The 21,335-nt window shown below is 35.7% G+C and overlaps 1 long non-coding RNA gene across 2 annotated transcripts in view; it reads right to left on the bottom strand.

Annotated features, from left to right (window-relative positions):
* Positions 1–9,721, bottom strand: part of LOC129395238 (uncharacterized) — a 129,090-nt gene extending 119,369 nt beyond the window's left edge. The window contains exon 1 of one of the 2 annotated variants that reach the window (XR_010111217.1): positions 9,290–9,721. This is a non-coding gene — a long non-coding RNA (uncharacterized LOC129395238). The remainder of the gene's footprint in view (positions 1–9,289) is intronic. The other variant, XR_010111216.1, reaches the window with a different exon arrangement.
* Between the last annotated feature and the right edge of the window lie 11,614 nt (positions 9,722–21,335).

Genomic DNA, 21,335 nt, shown 5'->3' with positions numbered 1-21,335 from the left:
ATATACAACCTGCTAAGACTTAATCAAGAAGAAATATAAAGTCTGAATAGACCAATTACAAACAAAGTGATTGAAGGTAGTAATCAAAAACCTCCTAACAAAGAAAAGCTCAGGACCATATGGCTTCACTAGTGAATGCTACCAAACACTTAAGGAAAAATTACATAAATCCATTTCAAACTCTTCCAAATATCTGCAAAAGTAGGGACACTTCCCAACTCATTCTATGAGACAGCATTTACCTAAAATTGAAGCCAGAGAAAGACACCACACAAAAAGAGAAAACTACAGCCCATATCTTCTATGAATATAAATAAAAAATCTTCAACAAAATATTAGCAAATTGAATTAAGCAGGATATTAAAAAGATTATATTCCAAGACAAAGTGAAATTTATCCCAGGTACGGAAGGGTGGTTCAACTTACAAAAAGCAATCATCGTAATATATCATAATATAGGAATTAAGGACAAAACTCACATATCATCATCTCAAATAAATTCAGAAAAAGCATTTGACATAATTCACCATACTTTCATGATAAAGACTCTCATCAAATTAAGCATAGAAAGAATGGCCTCAACATAATAAAGGCCATATATGATAAGCTAACAGCTAAAATGATTATACTGGAAAAGGCAGAAAGCTTTTCCTCCAACATCAGGAAGAAGACAAGAAATGCTAACTTCACCACTTCTATTCAATATAATACCAGAAGTTCTAACCAGAGTAATTAAGAAGAAATAAAAAGTATCCAAATTGGAAAGAAAGAAATAAAATTCACAGATGATGTGATCTTATATGTAGAATTCCCTAAATGTTCCAAAGAAAACTATTAGAGCTAATAAATAAATTTACTGAAGTCTCTATATACAATTTCAACATGCAAAAAATCACTTGCATTTCTATACAATATTTATAAACATTCTGAAAAGGAAATTAACAATTCAACTTATGAAAAAGAATATAACGTTTAGGGATAAACTTAAGAAGGCACAAGATTTGTATGCTGAAAACTATGAAATATTGCTGAAAGAAATTAAAGAGACTAAAATAAATGAAAAGACAGCCTATGTTTATGGATATAAGATTTAATATTGTTAAGATGGCAATACCCCACAGCACATGGATAATTCTCAAGGATAGACCATATGATAGGTAACAAAAAAGCCTTAAAACATTCCAAAAATTAAAATAATATCAAGCATCTCCTCTGACCACAATGGAACAAAACTAGAAATTAATAAAAAGAGGAATTTTGGAAACTATACATTGAAAAATGCATGGAAATTAAATAATATGCTCCTGAATGACCAGTGGATTAATAAAGAAATTAAGAAAGAAATTAAAAATTTTCTTGAAACAAATGATAATGAAAACGCAACATACCAAAACCTATGGGATACAGCAAAAGCAGTACTAAGAGGGAAGTTTACAGCTATAAGTGCCTACATCAAAAAAAAGAAGAAAATTTTCAAATAAACAATCTAAGGATGCATCTTAAAGAGCTAGAAAAGCAAGACCAAATGAAATCCAAACTAGTAGAAGAAAATAAATAATAAATATCAGACCAGAAATCAATCAAGTTGAAATTTTAAAATAATACAAAAGATCAACAAAACTAAAAGTTGGTTTTCTGAAAAGTTAAACAAAATTGACAAACCTTTAGCCAGGCTAACTAAAAAAGAAAAAAGACCCAAATAAATAAAATCATAAATGAAATGGGAGAAATTAAAACTAATATCACAGAAATTCAAAGAATCATAAGTGCCTACTATGAGCAACTATACACCAATAAATTGGAAGATTCAGAAGAAACTGACAAATTCCTAGATACATACAACCTACCAAGAGTGAACTAGGAAGAAATCCAAAACCTGAACAAATAACAAGTAATGAGATCAAAGCCATAATAAAATGTCTCCCAGTAATAAAAAGCTTGGGACCTGAAGAATTCATTGTTGAATTCTACCAAACATTTAAAGAGCTAATACCAATCCTACTCAAGCTATTCCAAAAAATAGAGGATGAGGGAATACCTCCAAACTCACTGTATGAGGCCAGTGTTACTCTGATAACAAAACAAGACACAGACACATCAAAAAAAGAAAACCACAGGCCAATATCTCTGATGAATATTGATGAAAATCCCTCAACAAAATACTAGCAAACCAACTTCAACAATACGTTAGAAAGATTTATTCTTCATGACCAAGTGGGACTTATCTCTGGGATGCAAGAGATGGTTCAACATACACAAATTAATCAGTATGATACATCATATCAACAGAATGAAGAATAAAGACAATAATTTCAATTGATGCTGAAAACAAATTTGATAAAATTCAACATCTCGTCATGATAAAACCCCTCAAAAACTGGGAATAGAAGGAACATACCTCAACATAATAAAAGCCATAAATGACAGAGCCACAGCTAGTATCATACTGAATGGGGAAAAACTGAAAGCCTTTCCTCTAAGATCTGGAACATGACAAGGATGCCCACTGACACCACTGTTATTCAACATAGTACTGAAAGTCCTAGCTAAAGCAATCGAACAAGACATAGATATAGATAGGTGGGACTGTAAACAAGTTCAACCATTGTGGAAGTCAGTGTGGTGATTCCTCAGGGGTCTAGAACTACAAATACCATTTGACCCAGCCATCCCATTACTGGGTATATACCCAAAGGACTATAAATCATGCTGCTATAAAGACACATGCACACGTATGTTTACTGCGGCACTATTCACAATAGCAAAGACTTGGAACCAACCCAAATGTCCAACAATGATAGACTGGATTAAGAAAATGTGGCACATATACACCATGGAATACTATGCAGCCATAAAAAAAGGATGAGTTCACGCCCTTTGTAGGGACATGGATGAAATTGGAAATCATCATTCTCAGTAAACTATCACAAGGACAAAAAACCAAACACCGCATGTTCTCACTCATAGGTGGAAATTGAACAATGAGAACACATGGACACAGGAAGGGGAACATCACACTCTGGGGACTGTTGTGGGGTGGGGGGAGAGGGGAGGGATAGCATTAGGAGATATATCTAATGCTAAATGACGAGTTAACGGGTGCAGCACACCAGCATGGCACATGTATACATATGTAACTAACCTGCACATTGTGCACATGTACCCTAAATCTTAAAGTATAATAAAAAAAGACATAGATATTAAGGCATCCAAATTGTAAAGGAAGAAGTCACATTATCTTTGTTTGCAGATGATATAATCTTGTATTTGGAAAAACCTAAAGACTCCACAAGAAAAATGTCAGAACTGATAAAGATATTCAGTAAAGTTGTAGGATACAAAATCAACATACATAAATCAGGAGCATTTCTATATGCCAACAGAAAACAATGTAAATAAGAAATTTAAAAAGTAATCCCATTTACAACAGACACACATTAAATTAAATACCTAAGAATTAACCAAAGAAGTGAAATATTTATATAAGGAAAACTATAAAACACTGATGAAAGAAATTGAAGAGGACAACAAAACAGGAAAAGATATTCCATGTTAATGGATTGAAAGAATCAATATTGTTAAAAATGTCCACATTACACAAAGCAATCTACAGATTCAATGTAATCCTTATCAAAATACCAATGACATTCTTCATAGAAATAGAAAAAAAAATCCTAAAATGTAGATGGAACCAAAAAAGACCCAGTGTAGCAAAAGCTATCCTAGGTAAAAAGAATATAACTGGAGAAATCACATTGCCCGACTTCAAATCATACTACAGAGCTATAGTAACCCAAAACAGCATGATATTGACATAAAAATAGACACATAGTCCAATGGAACAGAATATAGAACTCAGAAACAAATCCACACACCTACAGTGAACTCATTTTTGACAAAGGTGCTAAGAACATACACTGGGGAAAAGACAGTCTCTTCAACAAATGGTGCTGGAAAAACTGGATATACAAATGCAGAAGAATGAAACTTGACCCCTATTTTCCCCCATATAAAAAAACAAATCAAAATGGATTAAAGACAAATCTAGTACCTCACACTATGAAACTACTACAAGAAAACATTGAGAAAAATCTCCAGGACATTGGTCTAGGCAAAATTTTCTGGAGCAATACCCCACAAACACAAGCAACCAAAACATAAATGGACAAATGATATCACATCGAGTTAAAAAGCTAATGCACTGCAAAGAAAACAATCAACACAATGAAGAACAACCCACAGAATGGGAGAAAATATTTGCAAAATACTCATCTGACAGGAGATTAATAACCAGAATATATAAGGAGCTCGAACAACTGTATTAAAAAAATCTAATAATCTGATCAAAAGATGGGCAAAATATTTGAACAGACATTTCTCAAAAAGAAGACCTATAAAGTGACAAACAGGCATATGAAAAGGTGCTCAACATCATTTATCATCAGAGAAATGCAAATCAAAAATACCATATCACTCCAGTTAAAATGGCTTATATTCAAAATGCCATGTATATGTGTGTATATATGTATACACATTGCAATACACTGTATATATATACATCCCACATATATACATACAATGAAATATTATTCAGCTTTAAAAAGGAAGAAAATTCTGACACAGGCTACAACATGGATTAACCTTGAGATCATTACGCTAAGTAAAATAGCCAGTCACAAAAAGACAAATACTATAAGATTTCACTTATATGAAGTACTCAGAGTAGTCAAATTCATAGAGACAGAAAGTAGAAAAGTTTTCAGAGTTTCAGTAGCTGTACATTTTAAAATAACTTAAAGAGTGTAATTGGATTGTTTGCAACTCAATGGATAAATGCTTGAGGGGATGCATACCCCATTTTTCATGATGTGCTTATTTCACATTACACCAAAACATCTCATGTATCCCAAAAATATATACACCTACTATATACTATCAAAAATTGAAAATAAAAAAATTTAAATGGCAATACTACCCAAATCAATCCACAGATTCAATGCAACTCCTATGAAAATTTCGATATTTTTTACAGAAATGGAAAGACCTACCCTAAAATTTATATGAAATTTCAAGAGACCCAGAGTAGCCAAAACGATATTGAAAAAGAACATTAGAAAATTCATACTTTCTGATTTTGAAACTTACTACAAAGCTACAGTAATCAAAATAGTGCTGTCATATGTACAGACATATAAACCAGTGGAATTGATTAAAAATTTTTCAAGAAGAGTTCTGAGATCATTTAATGGGGAAAGAACAATCTCTTCAATAAATGGTGCTGGGAAAACTGGATAACCATATGCAAAAGAATGAAGTTCAATCTGTACATTATATCATATACTAAAATTAATACAAATGAATCAAAGGCCTAAATCTAAGAGCTAAAATAATAAAACTCTTTGGAGGAAATATATGGGCAAGTTTTTATTACCTTGAATTTTGCAATGGTTTTATAAATATGACACCAAAAGCACAGACAAAAAATAAAAAAAATACTTCATTAAGATGAAGAACTCTTGTACATCAAATAATCAAGAGAGTGAGAAAAGATATTTGCATATCATAATCTGATAGGACTTAACATCCAAACTATATAAAGGTCTTCTATAACTCAGCAACCATCTAAAAACCCATTTTAAAAATAGGCAAATTACAAGAGTATACTTTTTTGGTAAGAAGATATATATATCATCATCATTAGTTATTAGGAAAATTCAAATCAAAGACAACTCATTGGAGACACAACTTCATGTTTACTATAATAGCTATAATAAAAAATGTAAAGGAAAACAGCAAGTTTTGTTGAGGATATGGAGAAATTAGAATCCTTGCACATTGCTGGCGGGAATGCAAAATGGTGCAGCCACTATGGAAAACAGTTTGGAGGTTTCTCAAAAAGTTAAACATAGGATTATTGTATGACCCAACAATTTTACTCCTAGGTATATACCCAAAAGAAATGAAAACAGGGATTCAAACAGATACTTGTATACCAATGTTTATAGCAGCATCATTCACAATACCCAAAAGGTGGAAACAATCCATGTGTCCAGCAACAGTAGAATGAGTAAGCAGAATGCAGAACAGTCTATGCTCATTATTCATGGCATTTACGTTCTTTCTTTTTTTTTTTTTTTTTTGAGATGGAGTCTCACTCTGTCACCCAGGCTGGAGTGCAGTGGCGCGATCTTGGCTCACTGCAATCCTCGCCTCCTGGGTTCACACCATTCTCCTGCCTCAGCCTCCTGAGTAGCTGGGATTACAGGCACCTGCCACCACGCCCGGCTAATTTTTTGTATTTTTAGTAGAGACGGGGTTTCACCATGTTAGCCAGGATGGTCTTGATCTTCTGACCTCGTGATCCACCCGCCTCGGCCTCCCAAAGTGCTGAGATTACAGGCGTGAGCCACCGTGCCTGGCCTATTCGTGGTATTTATGTTCTATAGCATTGTCATTAGCACCAAATTAGCAAATACTGAACTACTGTTCCTAGGGAAAATTCAGGTTTAGGTATGTGTGAGCCTCTTAGGCCATAATATTTCCATCATCTCATCAATACATAACCTTGTTTTATGTGTATTTCTTATTTAATATATAGTTGATTTATTTTTACTAAACTCGCAGCCAACAGCACTATAATTCATACCTGAACAAAGCTTATATTATACATTATTTTTTCTATAAGGCACATCACAGCCTTCTTGTGCTTAGAAACACTAGAAAGCACTTCGACACTATGCTTCTGGGCCATTCTGAACAGCAAAATCACCCAAAAAAAAAAGCAGAAAAATGCAAAAACCATGGCACTAAATAGATAGCAAAGAGGACACTTGTTTAAAATATGAGAGCTGAAACAAAAAGGCAGACTATCACTTTGTTCAACCTCAACTAGGAATATGTGCATAAAGAGACTCAAATTTTTTTCTGCTCTGAAAAACTGCTGCTCTGAAAAAAATAAAATTGCTGCGTGAATGACTGCATAAGTGTTGATTCTGATTTTAGGGTTACAAATCTAGAGGTGATTTAAAGTGCATGGGAGAATGTGCCTAGATTACATGCAAATACTATGCCATTTTATGTAAGGGACTTAGGCATCTGTGGATTTTGATATCCGCAGGTGTCCTGAAATCCCCTGTAGATACCAAGGGAAAACTGTATTCAGGTGGTGGCTTGGCTGGTATAGAGGATCCAAGACACATCACTCATATTCCTGGTTCCTTGACAAGAGCAGCTCAATGGTACTCCTCCTCCTCCCTATGGAGTCTCAGAGCTTCTCCACATGGTCCTTTTAGCAGGATTTTGAGACATGGTGGCTCAGGGCTCCATGAAACCAAGCAAGAAGCTTCCAGTACTTTTACCAGCTAGGCCCAGCAATGGCACAGCATCAATTCCACCATACTCCATTAGCCAGAGCAGGGACTAGCCAGCCCAGATTCAAACATAGGGGAAGTAAACACCAACACTTGATGGAATAAATGTCACAGAATTTGAAGCCATCCTTAATCTACCACAAATACTTAACCAAAATAGCTAAGAAGTTATCTATTCCAGTTCTGAACATCTCCTGCCCCACATTGTTTATTCCCACACAATTTTGTCCCTGCAACAGTAGCTTTATACTCTAAGATATTTTTACTAATAGAAATGAAGTATATGACATGAAACTCAGGCTTTAAGATCTTTTTTGAAATCTTTGATGAATAGGTGGGATGGATAGAAGTTTGTCACTTCAAGGTCTGCAAGAAGTTCCATCTCTTTAGAGATGAAGATTTTCAGTCAGCTTTGGGGTATAGTATTCCTTCATCTTATTTTGGGGAAAATTGTTAAGCTATATGCAGAGACTATAGACTTAAGTTTCAACTGTACTGTTTAATAAATTACGTATATCTTTAGCTGAACTATGAGGAGTTAGGAATATTTTAATATGGATTTTTATTTGATTGTCTCAGAAAATTATCTTTAAAAATTCTAAGTAGGTCTTTTTGTCCAAATATTTGCTCCCAAGAAATTGGAAGAACAAAACCATGCCATGGAGAATATATAGATCTCATAATTTCTTCACTTCATACTAGAGTAAAGACTGTAAAAACCAAATGAATGTGTAGGTTAAGTGTTCTGGTTTTTAAGTATAAATGATGTTTATGGTTGAGCAAGGACTCTATTTCCGAAGCTTTGTGTAACATAAGGGTGAGTAAAAAATTTTGCTATACTATGTATGAACTGAGATAATATTATGACTGAAACATTACTTGTGATTATAGAAATGAGCATGTACCTTTTTGTTTAGCTTTAGTTTGTTTTTGTTTTGTTAAGAGATATCAAGATATATTACATTCAGGTAACATAGCTTTGGTGCCTAGGGGACAGACATTCTCCCTATCTCCACAAAGAGCCCAGCACCCTCTAATGCCCCAAAGACATGTGACTTAGAAAAATAACACCCTAAGCATAGATACTGACAATTTTCTGAAGGATAATCCCAATGCAAGCTACAGTGAGGCTCCACTAAACTGCTTCAAGAGCGGTGGATATTAGCTGAAGGAATAGGAGAAAAATATCATGGCAGTTGTAATGTGGTAATTATAGTAGGCAACAGGCTTGTGAACACATTTACTGTACACTTTTGAAAAATTCCAGATACATGTGTATACATTCCAGAAGGGGAGGGTTGCTAAGTTCAAGATATGAGGCCAATGAAAGTTCAAGCTATGGTAATTTGAGCATCAAATGTTAGGGTGTCTGGGAAGTATTTCTTAAACAAGACTCAAAAAGTACAAACCATAAAAGAAGATTAATAAATATGAACACATTAAATAAAAAAATTCTGATGATCAAAGTCACCATGAGAAAAGCAAAAAGATAAGCCACAAATTAAAGGAAGGTATCCTCAACACATATAACACATGTATTAGTACCAAGATGACATTAGCAATTAATAAAAATAAATTTAAAACACTGTTCAGTAGAAAAATGGACAAAAGACACAAAAATGCATTTCACAAATAAGAAAATAAGAACAACCAATAAAGATAATTTAAAATGTTCAAACTCATTAGTAACTAAAGAGATTAAAAATAATATCACAATAAGCTCTCACAATAAACTCACCAAGGTAAAATTGTAGATATGCATACTCTATTATACAGCAATTCTACTCATAAGTATTTGCCCCAGAGAACTTCTCACACTTCTAACAACATACACAGTGTATTAGTCCGTCTTCATGCTGCTGATAAAGACATAACCCAGATGGGACAATTTACAAAAGAAAGAGGTTTAATGAACTCACAGTTCCACGTGGCTGCAGGGGTCACTTCCCACAGTCCAGGGCCCAGGTGGGGAGCAGTCCTGCAGCCAGACAGGCTCCCAACAGTGACCACCACAGGCCAAGCCACAGTCTTCCTTCAAACCCCCTAGGCAGGTCAGTCTCTCCTCCAGCTCTGGGAAGGGCATCATCTCCAGAACACCTGCGCCTGCGGACAAACCGCCACTGTGTGGCTGGGGAGGCCTCACAATCATGGCAGAAGGTAAAAGGCAAATGTCACATGGCAGCAGACAAAGAAGAGAATGACAGCCAAGCGAAAAGGGTTTCCCCTTATAAAACCATCAGATCTCATGAGACTTATTCACTACCACGAGAACGGTATGGGGGAAACTGCCCCACGATTCAGTTAACTCCAACTGGGTCCCTCCCATAATACAAGGGAATTATGGGAGCTACAATTCGAGATGAGATTTGGGTGGGGACACAGCCAAACTATATCACAGAGCAACATTTTAAATATTTATTGACAGAAAAATGAACAAATTATAATATAGTCATATAAAAAAGTATTATAGAACAATAAAAATGAATGAAGAGGAAGACAAATTTTGAGGGGTTAGCAAAATGGCAGATAGGAGACAGGACTACATTATAGCTCCCACTCAGACAGACAGAGCAGCATGTGGAGACTCACGTTGTAAACTTTTGCTCCAAGAACTACCACAGGAACATACCAGGAAAGCCAAGAGAATCCATAGACCCTTTGAAAGAAGTGAATTGCTCCTGCAGGCCCTGGGAGACAGCCCAAACATTGTGAGTGCCCAAAGTGTGAAAGTGTGAAAGGGGGATCATCTGCCCCCAAACACACATCATCACTGAGGAACATGAAGTTCCAGATCATGGGAGAAGGATTTGACCTTACCTGGAACAGAAACAATTTTAGAGAGCTGAGCCAAACACAGCGGTAGAAGAAGCATGGGGAAGAGCCCTGTGGGCTCTCTTGGTCCCCAGGAAAGCCATTTCTGACTTTGTCTCACAGAGGTCCTTGGGAAGGGCTGCCAGAGGAACTGGGAAAAGACCACAGGGAGAAGTAAACTTCAAGTTGAACTTTATAACAATTTCAACTGAACGCATAGTTTCCTGGACAGAATTTGAGGGACGGGGTGAATGCAGAGTGCAGACACAGCACAGAAGCTGCGGCAGGTTGGGGGTACGAAACCTGAAAGCTCTGCTTACTTTCACATCAGGGAGGCTGGTAGAGTGGGGCAAGTTCTCAGCCCTGCTCACCCACTGCCTGGAAACAAACTTGGTGCTGTTGCAGGGAACATGGTGGGAGTGAGACTGGCCTTTTGGGCTGCGTGGGAGCTGAGCAACGCCTGTAACTGCGGGAGTATTTTAGTTTAATTAAGTCTCATCTATTTATCTTTGTTTTTGTTTCATTTGCTTTTGGGTTCTTGGTCATGAAGTCTTCGCCTAAGCCAACGTCTAGAAGGGTATATATATATACGTGTACATATATATATATATACACGTATATATATACATATATACGTGTATATATATATAATCTTTGCTTTGTTGAAGATCAGTTGGCTGTAAGTATTTGGCTTTATTTCTGGGTTCTCTATTCTTTTCCATTGGTCTATGTGCCTTTTTTTTTTTTTGAGATGGAGTCTCGCTCTGTCGCCCAGGCTGGAGTGCAGTGGCTCACTGCAAGCTCTGCCTCCTGGGTTCACGCCATTCTCCCGCCTCAGCCTCCCGAGTAGCTGGGACTACAGGTGCCCACCACCATGCCCAGCTAACTTTTTGAATGTTTTAGTAGAAACAGGGTTTCACCGTGTTGGCCAGGATGGTCTCGATCTCCTGACTTCATGATCCGCCCGCCTCAGTCTCCCAAAGTGCTGGGATTACAGGCGTGAGCCACTGTGCCTGGCCCTATGTGCCTATTTTTATACCAGTACCATGCTGTTTTGGAGACTATGGCCTTATAGTATAGTTTGAAAAAAATCATAGATGACACAAACAAAAGGAAATACATCCCATGCTCATGGATGGGTAGAATCAATATTGTGAAAATGACATAGTACAACCACTATAGAAAACAGTGTGGGGATTGCTTAAAGAACTAAAAGTAGATCTACCATTTGATCCAACAATCTCACCACTAGGTAGCTACCCAGAGGAAAAGAAGTAATTATGCAAAAAAGATTCTTGCACACACATGTTTATAGCAGCACAATTTGCAAATACAAAAATATGGAACCCGCCCAAATGGCCATCAATCAACTAGTGGATACAAAAAATGTGGTATGTATATACACCATGGAATATTACTCAGCCATTAAAAGGAACAAAATAATGGCTTTCACAGAAACCTGGATGGAATTGGAGATTATTATTCTAAGTGAAGTAACTCAGGAATGGAAAACCATACATTTTATGTTCTCACTCATAATTGGGAGCTAAGTTATGAGGACGTAAAGGCATAAAAATGATACAACAGACTTTTGGGACTCAGTGGAAAGGATGGGAGGGTGAGGGATAAAAGACTACATGTTGGGTACAGTGTACGCTGCTTGGGTGATGGGTGCACCAAAATGTCAGAAATCACCACTAAAGAACTTATTCATGTAACCAAACACCTGTTCCCCAAAAACCTATTGAAATAAAAAAAATTTAAGTTAGAAAGATCTCAAATTGACAAGCTAACATTGCATCTTAAGAAACCTAGAGAAACAGGCTGGGTGTGGTGGCTCACTCCTGTAATCCCAGCACTTTGGGAGGCCGAGGCGGGTGGATCACCCGAGGTCAGGAGTTCAAGACTAGCCTGGTCAACATGGTGAAGCCCCGTCTCTACTAAAAATAAAAAAATTAGCTGGGCATGGTGGCGTGCACCTGTAGTCCCAGCTACTCGGGAGGCTGAGGCAGGAGAATTGCTTGAACCCGGGAGGCAGAGGTTGCAGTGAGCCAAGATCACGCCACTGCACTCCAGCCTGTGTGACAGAGTGAGACTCCATCTCAAAAAAAAAAAGAAAGAAAGAAATCCTAGAGAAACAAGAGCAAACTAACCCCCAAAGCTAGCAGTACAAGATATAGCCAAAATCAGAGATGAACTGAATGAAATTGACATGTAAAAAAAAATTCAAGAGATAAAGGAAACCAGGAGTTTTTTATTCAAAAGGATAAGATTGGTAGACTGCTAACTAGAATAATAAAGAAAAATGAGAAAATATTGAAATAAACACATTCAGATATGAGAAAGAGGACATTACCACCAACCCCAAAGAAATAAAAGAAACCCTTCGAGACTGTTACAAACAGCTCTATGCACATAAATTAGAAAACCTAGGAAAAAATCGGTGAATTTCTAGACACATACAATGTCCAAAGATTGAACCAGGAAAACACAGAATCCCTGAAGAAACTAATAATGAGTTCTGACACTGAATCAGTAATAAAAAGCCTACCAAGCAAAAAAAAAAAGCCCAGAACCAGATAGATTCACAGCCAACCTCTACCAGATGTATAAAGAAGAACTGATACAATTTCAACAGAAACCATTCAAAAAAACTTGAGGAGGAAGGCTCTCCCTAACTCATGCTATGAGGCCAACATCATCCTGACATCCTGACTTGTCTCAGGTTCACAGATTAAGACTTCTATTACATGAAACTCTTATCTTTGAATATTTTAGCCCTAGCTAAAGCAATCAGACAAGAGAAAAATATAAAGGGCATCCAAATTAGAAAGAAAGAAGTCAAATTATCCTTATTATAAGATTGTATCAATCTTATAATTGGTAAAACCTAAAGACTCCAACAAAAAACCGTTAGAACTCATAAATTCAGTAATATTGCAAATACAATATCAACACACAAAAATCAGTAGCATTTCTGTATACCAACAGATTAATTGCAAAAAGGATATCGCTAAGGTATATAGTAATCAGGATATCTAAAATCAATATGAAGGAAAGAATTCTAAGACCAGTGAGACAAAAGTATCAAATAACATATAAAGGAAAACCTATCAGATTAAGAGCATACTTCTCAGCAGAAACTTTACAAGTCATAAGGGATTAGGGTCCTAAGTCTCCTAGAGGAGAATAACTGCCAGCCAAGAATTTTGTATTCTGCTAAACTAAGTTTCATAAATGAAGAAGAAATAAACTTTTTCTCAGGCAATCAAACATTTAGGAAATTTGCTGCCACTAGAACAGCATTACAAGAAATACTCAAAGGAATTTCAAATATCAAAATGAAAGGTCTATATGCATCAATATAAAAACACTTGAAAGTATAACTCACAAGACTTGTAGAACAGTAACAGAATGGAAAAACAAACAACTAGGTAACAATCAGCTTGGTGATGGGAATAGTATTTCAAATACCAATATTAACTTTGAATGTAAATGGTCTAAGTGTCCCACTGAAAGGATGTATATTGGCAGAATGTCTTACAAAAACACAATCCAAATATCTGCTACCTTCAAGAGACCCACTTAACTCATAAAGATCCTTATAGACTCATGGCAAAAAGATGGGAAAAATATTTCACACAAATGGAAACCAAAAACGAGCAGAAGTAGCTTTTCTTCTATCAGATAAAATAGATTTTAAATCAATAACAGTAAAAAAAAGAAAAAGAATGTCATCATATAATAATAAAGGGTTCAATTATATATATATAATTGAAGATATAACAATCCTTAATATATGTGCACCCAACACAAGAGCTTCCAGATTAATAAAAGATCTACTACTAGACCCAAGAAAAGAGATTGACAGCAATACAATAATAGTTTGGGACCTCAACACTCCACTGACAGCACTAGACAGATCATGGAGGCAGAAAGTCAACAAATAAACACTGGACTGAAACTGGACTCTAACAGATATTTACAGAATATTCTACAAAAAAATTCAAAATATACATTCTTCTCATCAGCACATGGAATCTTTCCAAGATAGACCATATGAGAGGCCACAAAATAAGCCTAAATAAATTTAAAAAAATTCCAAATCATACAAGTACCTTCTCAGACCACAGGAAAATAAAACTAGAAATCAACGGCAAGGGAAACTCTCAAACCTATAAAAATACATGGAAATTAATCTGATCCCGAATAATCTTTGGATAAATGATAGAATCAAGAAGAAAATTTAAAAATTTTTCAAACAAATGATAACAGTAACCCAAGTTATTAAAATCTCTGGGATACAGGAAAAGCAGTGCTAAGACAATAGTTTATATTGCCAAATGTCTACATCAGAAAGAAAAATCACAAACCAACAACCTAACATAATACCTTAGGCAACTGGAAAACCAAGAACAAACCAAACCCAAAGGCGGCAGCAGAAAACAAATAACAAAGATCAGAGCGGATCTAAATGAAATTGAACCCCTGCCAAATACAAATGATCAATAAAAAGAAAAATTTGTTTTCGAAAAGATAAACAAAATTGATAGTTAGCTAAATTAACCAAGAAAAGAGAGAAGATTCAAATAAGCTCAATCAGAAATGAAAAGGGAAACATTACTACTGATACCATGGAAATACAAAAGATCATCTGAGACTACTATGAACACCTCTATGTGCACAAACCAGAAAATCTAGAGGAAATGGATAAACTCTTGGAAACATACAACACTCCAAGCTTGAATCAGGAAGAAATAGAAACTCTGAACAGACTAATTATAAGTAGTGAGATTGAATCAGTGATAAAAATATCCAAACAAAAAAATACGCCCAGGACCAGACAGATTCACAGCCAACTTCTACTAAACATTTGAAGAACTGGTAGCAATTCTACTGAAACTATTACTAAAGCTTGAGAAGTAGGGAATCCTCCCCTAACTCATTCTGTGAAGCTAATATCACCCTGATACCAAAGCCAGAAAAGGACATAACAACAGCAAAAATAACTACAGACCAATATCCCTCATGAACACAAAAATCTAGCCAACCAAATCTAACAGTAGATCAATAATTCACCAAGATCAAGGGGGTTTTATCCCAGGGATCCAAGGATGGTTCAACATAGAGAAATCAATAAATGTGATTAACCACATAAGTAATTTTTTTAAAAATATGATCATTTCAATAGATGCAGAAAAAGCACCTTATCACACTCAGCATTCTTTCATGATAAATATCCTTAACAAACTAGGCATCAAAGGAACATACCTAAAAATAATAAAAGCCATATATGTCAAGCCCACAGTAAACATCACACTGAATGGGGAAAAGTTGAAAACACTGCCCCTGAGAACTGGAACAAGACAAGGATGCCCACTTTCACTACTTTTATTCAATGTAGTACTGGAAGTCCTAGCCAGAACAGTCAGGCAAAAGAAAGAAATGAAGGGCATCCAAATTGGAAAAAATAATGTCAAAGTATCTGTTTGCTGATATCATCTTCTATCTTAAAAACCCTGAACACCCCTCGAAAAGCCTCCTAGATTTGATAAATGAATTCACTAAAGTCTCAGATTACAAAATTAACATACACAAATCAGTAGCTCTGCTATACACAAATAATGACCAAGGTGAAAATCAGATCAAATCAATTCCATTTACAATAGCTGCAAAAAAACCCCTAGGAATATACTTAACCAAGGAGCTGAAAAATCTCTACAAGGAGAACTACAAGACACTGATGAAAGAAATCATAGGTGACACAAACAAATGGAAAAACATTTCATGCTCATGGATTGGAAAAATCAATACTGTGAAAATGACCATACTGCCCAAAGCAATCTACATATTCAATGCAATTCCTATCAAATTACCAATATCATCATGCACAGAATTAGAAAAAAATCTTAAAATTCATATGGAACCAAAAAAGAGCCTAAATAGCCAAAGCAATCCTAAGCAAAAAGAACCAAGCCAGAGACATCACATTACCTAACTTCAAATTATACTACAAGGCTATAGTAGCCAAAACAGCATGGTACTGGTATCAAAGTAGATACATAGACCAATATAACAGAATAGAGAACCCAGAAATAAAGCCAAATACTTACAAAACAGCTGATCTTTGACAAAGCAGACAAAAGCATGCACTGGGGAAAGCACACTCTTTTCAATAAATGATGCTGAGAATATTGGACAGCCACATGCAGAAGAATGAAACTGGACCCTTAACTCTTACCATATACAAAAATTAACTCAGGATGGATTAAATACTTACATATAAGACCTGAAACTATAAAAATTCTACAAGAAAACCTAGGGAAAGCTTTTCTGGACATTGGCCTAGAAAAGTAATTTATCAGTAAGGCCTCAAAAGCAAATGCAGCAAAAACAAAAATAAATAAATGGGACTTCATTAAACTAAAGAAGCTTCTGCACAGCTAAAGAAATAACAGAGTAAACAGAAAACCTGCAGAATAGGAAAAAATATTTGCAAGCTATACATCCAACAAAAGGCTAACATCCAGAATATGCAAGGAAATCAAATCAGAAAGAAAAAGACAAATAATCCCATTAAAAAGTAGGGAAACAACATAAATAAACACTTCTCAAAAGAAAATATACAAATGGCCAACAAACATATTAAAAATGCTCAACATTATTAATCATCAAGGGAATGCAAATTAAAACACAAAATGAGATACCACCTTACCCCAATCAGAATGGCCATTTTTAAAACATAATAAACAGTAGATATTGGTGTATATGCAGTAAAAAGGGAATGCTTGTACACTGTTGGTGAGAATGTAAATTAGTACAACCTCTATGGAAAACAGTATGGAGATTTCTCAAAGAACTAAAGTAAGTCTACCATTTGATCTAGGAATCCCACTACTAGGTATCCACCCAAAGGAAAAGAAGTCATTATATTAAAAAGATACCTGCACTCATGTTTATCATAGCACAATTCACAATTATAAAGACATGGAATCAACCTAATTGCCAATCAACAGATGAGTGGATAATGAAAATGTGGCATATCTACACTATGGAATACTACCCAGTCATGATAAAGAATGAAATAATATCTTGTGCAGCAACTGGGATGAAACTGGAGGCCATTATACTAAGTGACGCAACTCGGGAATGGAAAACCAAATACCACATGTCCTCACTTATAAGTAGGAGCTAAGCTATGGGTATGCAAAGGCACACAGTGGTATAATGGATATTGGAGACTCAGAAGGGGGGAGGATGAGGAGAGGGATTAAAAAATCACCTACTGGGTATACTGCACACTATTTGGATGATTAGTGCACTAAAAGCTCGGACTTTACCATTATACAATTTATTCATGTAACCAAAAACCACTTGAACCCTCCTAAAACTATTGAAATCAAAATAAATTTTAAAAAATTTGCCAGGGTGTGGGTACTATTTAATCCAGTTCAGGCTGTAATAGAAGTTAAGCAAGTTTTAGAAAAATAATGTCACTTGCCTTAAAAAAAGATCTGAATAGAATTTCTCAAAAGAAGACACAAAAATGGAGAACAGGTATATGAAAAATGCTTATCATCATTAATCAAAGAAATGCAAATCAAAACAACAATGAAATATCATCTCACCCCAGCTAAAATGACTTTTATCCAAAAGACAGGCAATAATGACATCCTGGAGAGGATGTGGAGAAAAGGGAACCCTTGTATACTGTCTGTGAGAATGTGAATTAGTATAGTCTCTATGGAGAACAGTTTGGAGGCTCCTCAAAAAACTAAAAATAGAACTACCATATAATCCAGCAATGTCACTGCTAGGTATACATCCAAAAGAAAGGAAATCAGTATATCAAAGAGTTTATATGCACTCTCATGTTTACTGCAGCACTATTCACAATAGCCAAGATTTGGGATCAACCTAAGTGTCCATCAACAGACAAATAGATAAAGAAAATGTGGCACATATACACAATGGAAGATTATTCAGACATAAAAAGAAGGAAATCCTGTCATTTGCAACAACATGGATAGAACTAGAGGACATTATGTTAAGTGAAATGAGCCAGGCATAGAAAGACAAATTTCACATGTTCTCACTCATATGTGGGATCTAAAAATTAAAACAATTCATTTCATGGAGATAGAGAGTAGAATGATGGTTACCAGTGTCTGTGAAGGGTAGAGGAGAGTGGCAGAAATTGGAAGTGGTTAATGGCTGCAAATATATAGTTCGATAGAATGAATAAGATCTAGTATTTAATAGCACAACTTGATGACTATAGTCAACAATAACTTATAGTCTATTTTCAAATAAGAAAAAGAATGGAATTGGAATGTTCCTAACAGAAAGAAATGATAAATACTTGAGGTGATGGATACTGCAATAACCTTAATATAATTATTATATCATAATTTATGTCTATATCAAAACATCACATGAACCCCATATATATACACCTATCATGTACCCATACAATTAAAAAATTAAAAACTTTTTAAAAGAGAGGAAATGAATCACCTACAGATATGTACAAACACAAAACGCTCTTGGAACATAATTCAGAGTGAGCAAAACATCTCCCAGAAAAATATATGCAGTATGATACAACTTTTATGAAGTTTGAAAATAAGCAAAAAATAAGCGGTACATCATTTAGGGGTATCTACATATATGTAAAGCTATAAAGAAATCCCAGGAGATTGTGAATGCAGAGTTCAGGACAGTAGTTGCCTTTGAGACACAGCATTGGTATGAATCAGGGAAGAACACAGGAATTTCCACGGTATTAGTAACTTGCCAGTTCTAAGGTTCAGAGTTGTTTATTATTGCAATTAATAACTTCTATTTGTGTTACATATATTTTTGTGTGTGTGTATCAAATATTCCATAAGGAAAAAATGGAAAGAAGTTAATGTGACCACATTTTATCACAGATTTGTGATGAACCCTAAACATATCCTAGGTAGACATAGCTTGGTTAATAGACTATTAGAAACTCTATTATTTTATAAATTAAAAACATGTTTATTTTCAGCTACATAGCATGCCACTGGGGGGGGAAAGCCTACACAAAGTCTCCTAAGAGGTCTCACAGGAAGGTGCTTGTTACTTACAGTGATTTTACCATACTCCTGGGTTTTGCCCACTGACTCACAACCTGTGAAAACAGATATTGTTAGCTCACCAAGAGCAAATCCACCTCTCAGCAATGCATGCACACTAATTAAGCTCCACAGGCTAAGACAGACACCAAAATGCCAATTCATTTACTTAAAAAGCAAAATATAATCCTCACATCAACTGGAATAATCAAATCAATATGATGTGAGAATTCTCTCCCAGCAAGGTTGCAAGTACTATCTGTGGGACATTTTATATTTAGATATATTTATTTTACAAGAATATCTTTTGTTCTTGTAGAAGAATACAAGAAATACAGTTCTTCATTAACATTCTAGATACTCAAAAGATGACTCAAAATAAATAGCTTACTTGTGGAGAGGACAATGTTTAGGGGGCTTTTTGATGAAGTTATCTGTGAGACTTCTGAAGATAAATTACTTAACTGGTCCCCACAAAGATAAAAATATTAGCCATGGCTTCATTAGACCCAAGGTGAGCAAACCACTGAGTTGGCTGGCCATTAACTCACCTAAGCTGTACAGCAGTGAATCTCAGTTGTATACACCACCCAAGCGGACTCCACAGTTCTTAGGAGCCCACAGACAGTGAGGGTTTAGAAAAGCCCAGAGTTAAATATAATGCACGCTATTCGGGTGATGGGTACAGTAAAAGCCCAGACTTCACCACTATACAATATACCATGTGGGGGACCAAATCAAAAAGTTAAAAAAAGTACACTGAGAATTAACTCAGGCACCAAATTATTCACAGTTTAAATGAACAGTGTATTGTTTCCCCTGCAGACATGGTACATGGAAAGCCACATCATACACAGAAGGTGGCATAGTTTGACTATGGGTCCCCACCCAAATCTCATATTGAATTGTAAACCCCAGTAATGAAGGTGGGGCCTGGTGGGAGTGATCGGATCATGGGGGTAATTTCTCATGAATGGATGGGTACTATCCCCTTGGTACCGTCCTGGAGATAGTGAGTGAGTTCTCACAATATATGGTTGTTTAAATGTGTGTGGCACCTCCACCTCTTCTCTCTCTTGCTCCTGCTTTTGCCATATGATGCGCCTGCTCCCCTTTTACCTTCTGCCATTATTGAAAGCTTCCTGAGGCTTCCCCAGAAGCAGATGCCACTGTTTCCTGTAAAGTCTGCAGAACTGTGAGCCAACTAAATATTTTTTATTTATATATTACCCAGTCGCAGATATTTCTTTATAGCAATGCAAGAATGGCCTAATACAGAAGATTTACCTAATAAGCTTAAAATTATAACAAAGGAAATAAAATCAATCAAACCCCGATGCCTAAGGTGTCAGGGTAGCCCAATATATCCAACACATTGGGATGCTCTCCATAATAGGTCAAAGTATTAGAAATGCATTGGCTCAGCTCTCTCTTGAGCATGATTGGGTGGATACAGCTAACATATGTCTTCTTTAATCTCTTTTTTCTTTGCTTATTGAATTGGCTGCACCCTTTTCTTATTGATATGGTCTTTATCTACATATAATAATACAGTACAACAGTAATTATGGTCTTAGAACCATCTCATTTCAGGTGAATTTATAGATCTACTTGACCTACATGTTGATTTCAGAGGTCAATTTGTCCCCCTCATTTCTCCATGTTCTTGGGGGCACCCAATAAAAGCTCCCCAAAGTACTTACAAGAGTCTTACTATGAGAGAAACCACAATTGGTAAGGCCCTAAAAAACCTGAAAATTTTAAGTAATGGTAGAAATAAGCATACTTCAGGAAACACATAGTTGTTTATCCATTCCCATTGACTTTAAACACTTCCTATGACCAAAAGAATTTAAAGTACCTTCAGTAAAATATAAATATCCACAAAATAGTTCAACAAAGACCAAAGAGAATTAGATATCATTAATGAGAAAGACAGCTGTAGTTGTGCCGGAAACTAAAGATGAGATTATTACTGTAATCAAGTTTTAAATTCAGCAATATGCATCTTGATAGCCAAGACAGAAAGGTAAAGTGGCATCAAGTTGTACCT

The sequence above is a fragment of the Pan paniscus genome, chromosome X (assembly GCF_029289425.2).
Source record: "Pan paniscus chromosome X, NHGRI_mPanPan1-v2.0_pri, whole genome shotgun sequence".
Classification (NCBI taxonomy): domain Eukaryota; kingdom Metazoa; phylum Chordata; class Mammalia; order Primates; family Hominidae; genus Pan; species Pan paniscus.
This window is presented reverse-complemented; position numbering and strand designations above follow the sequence as displayed.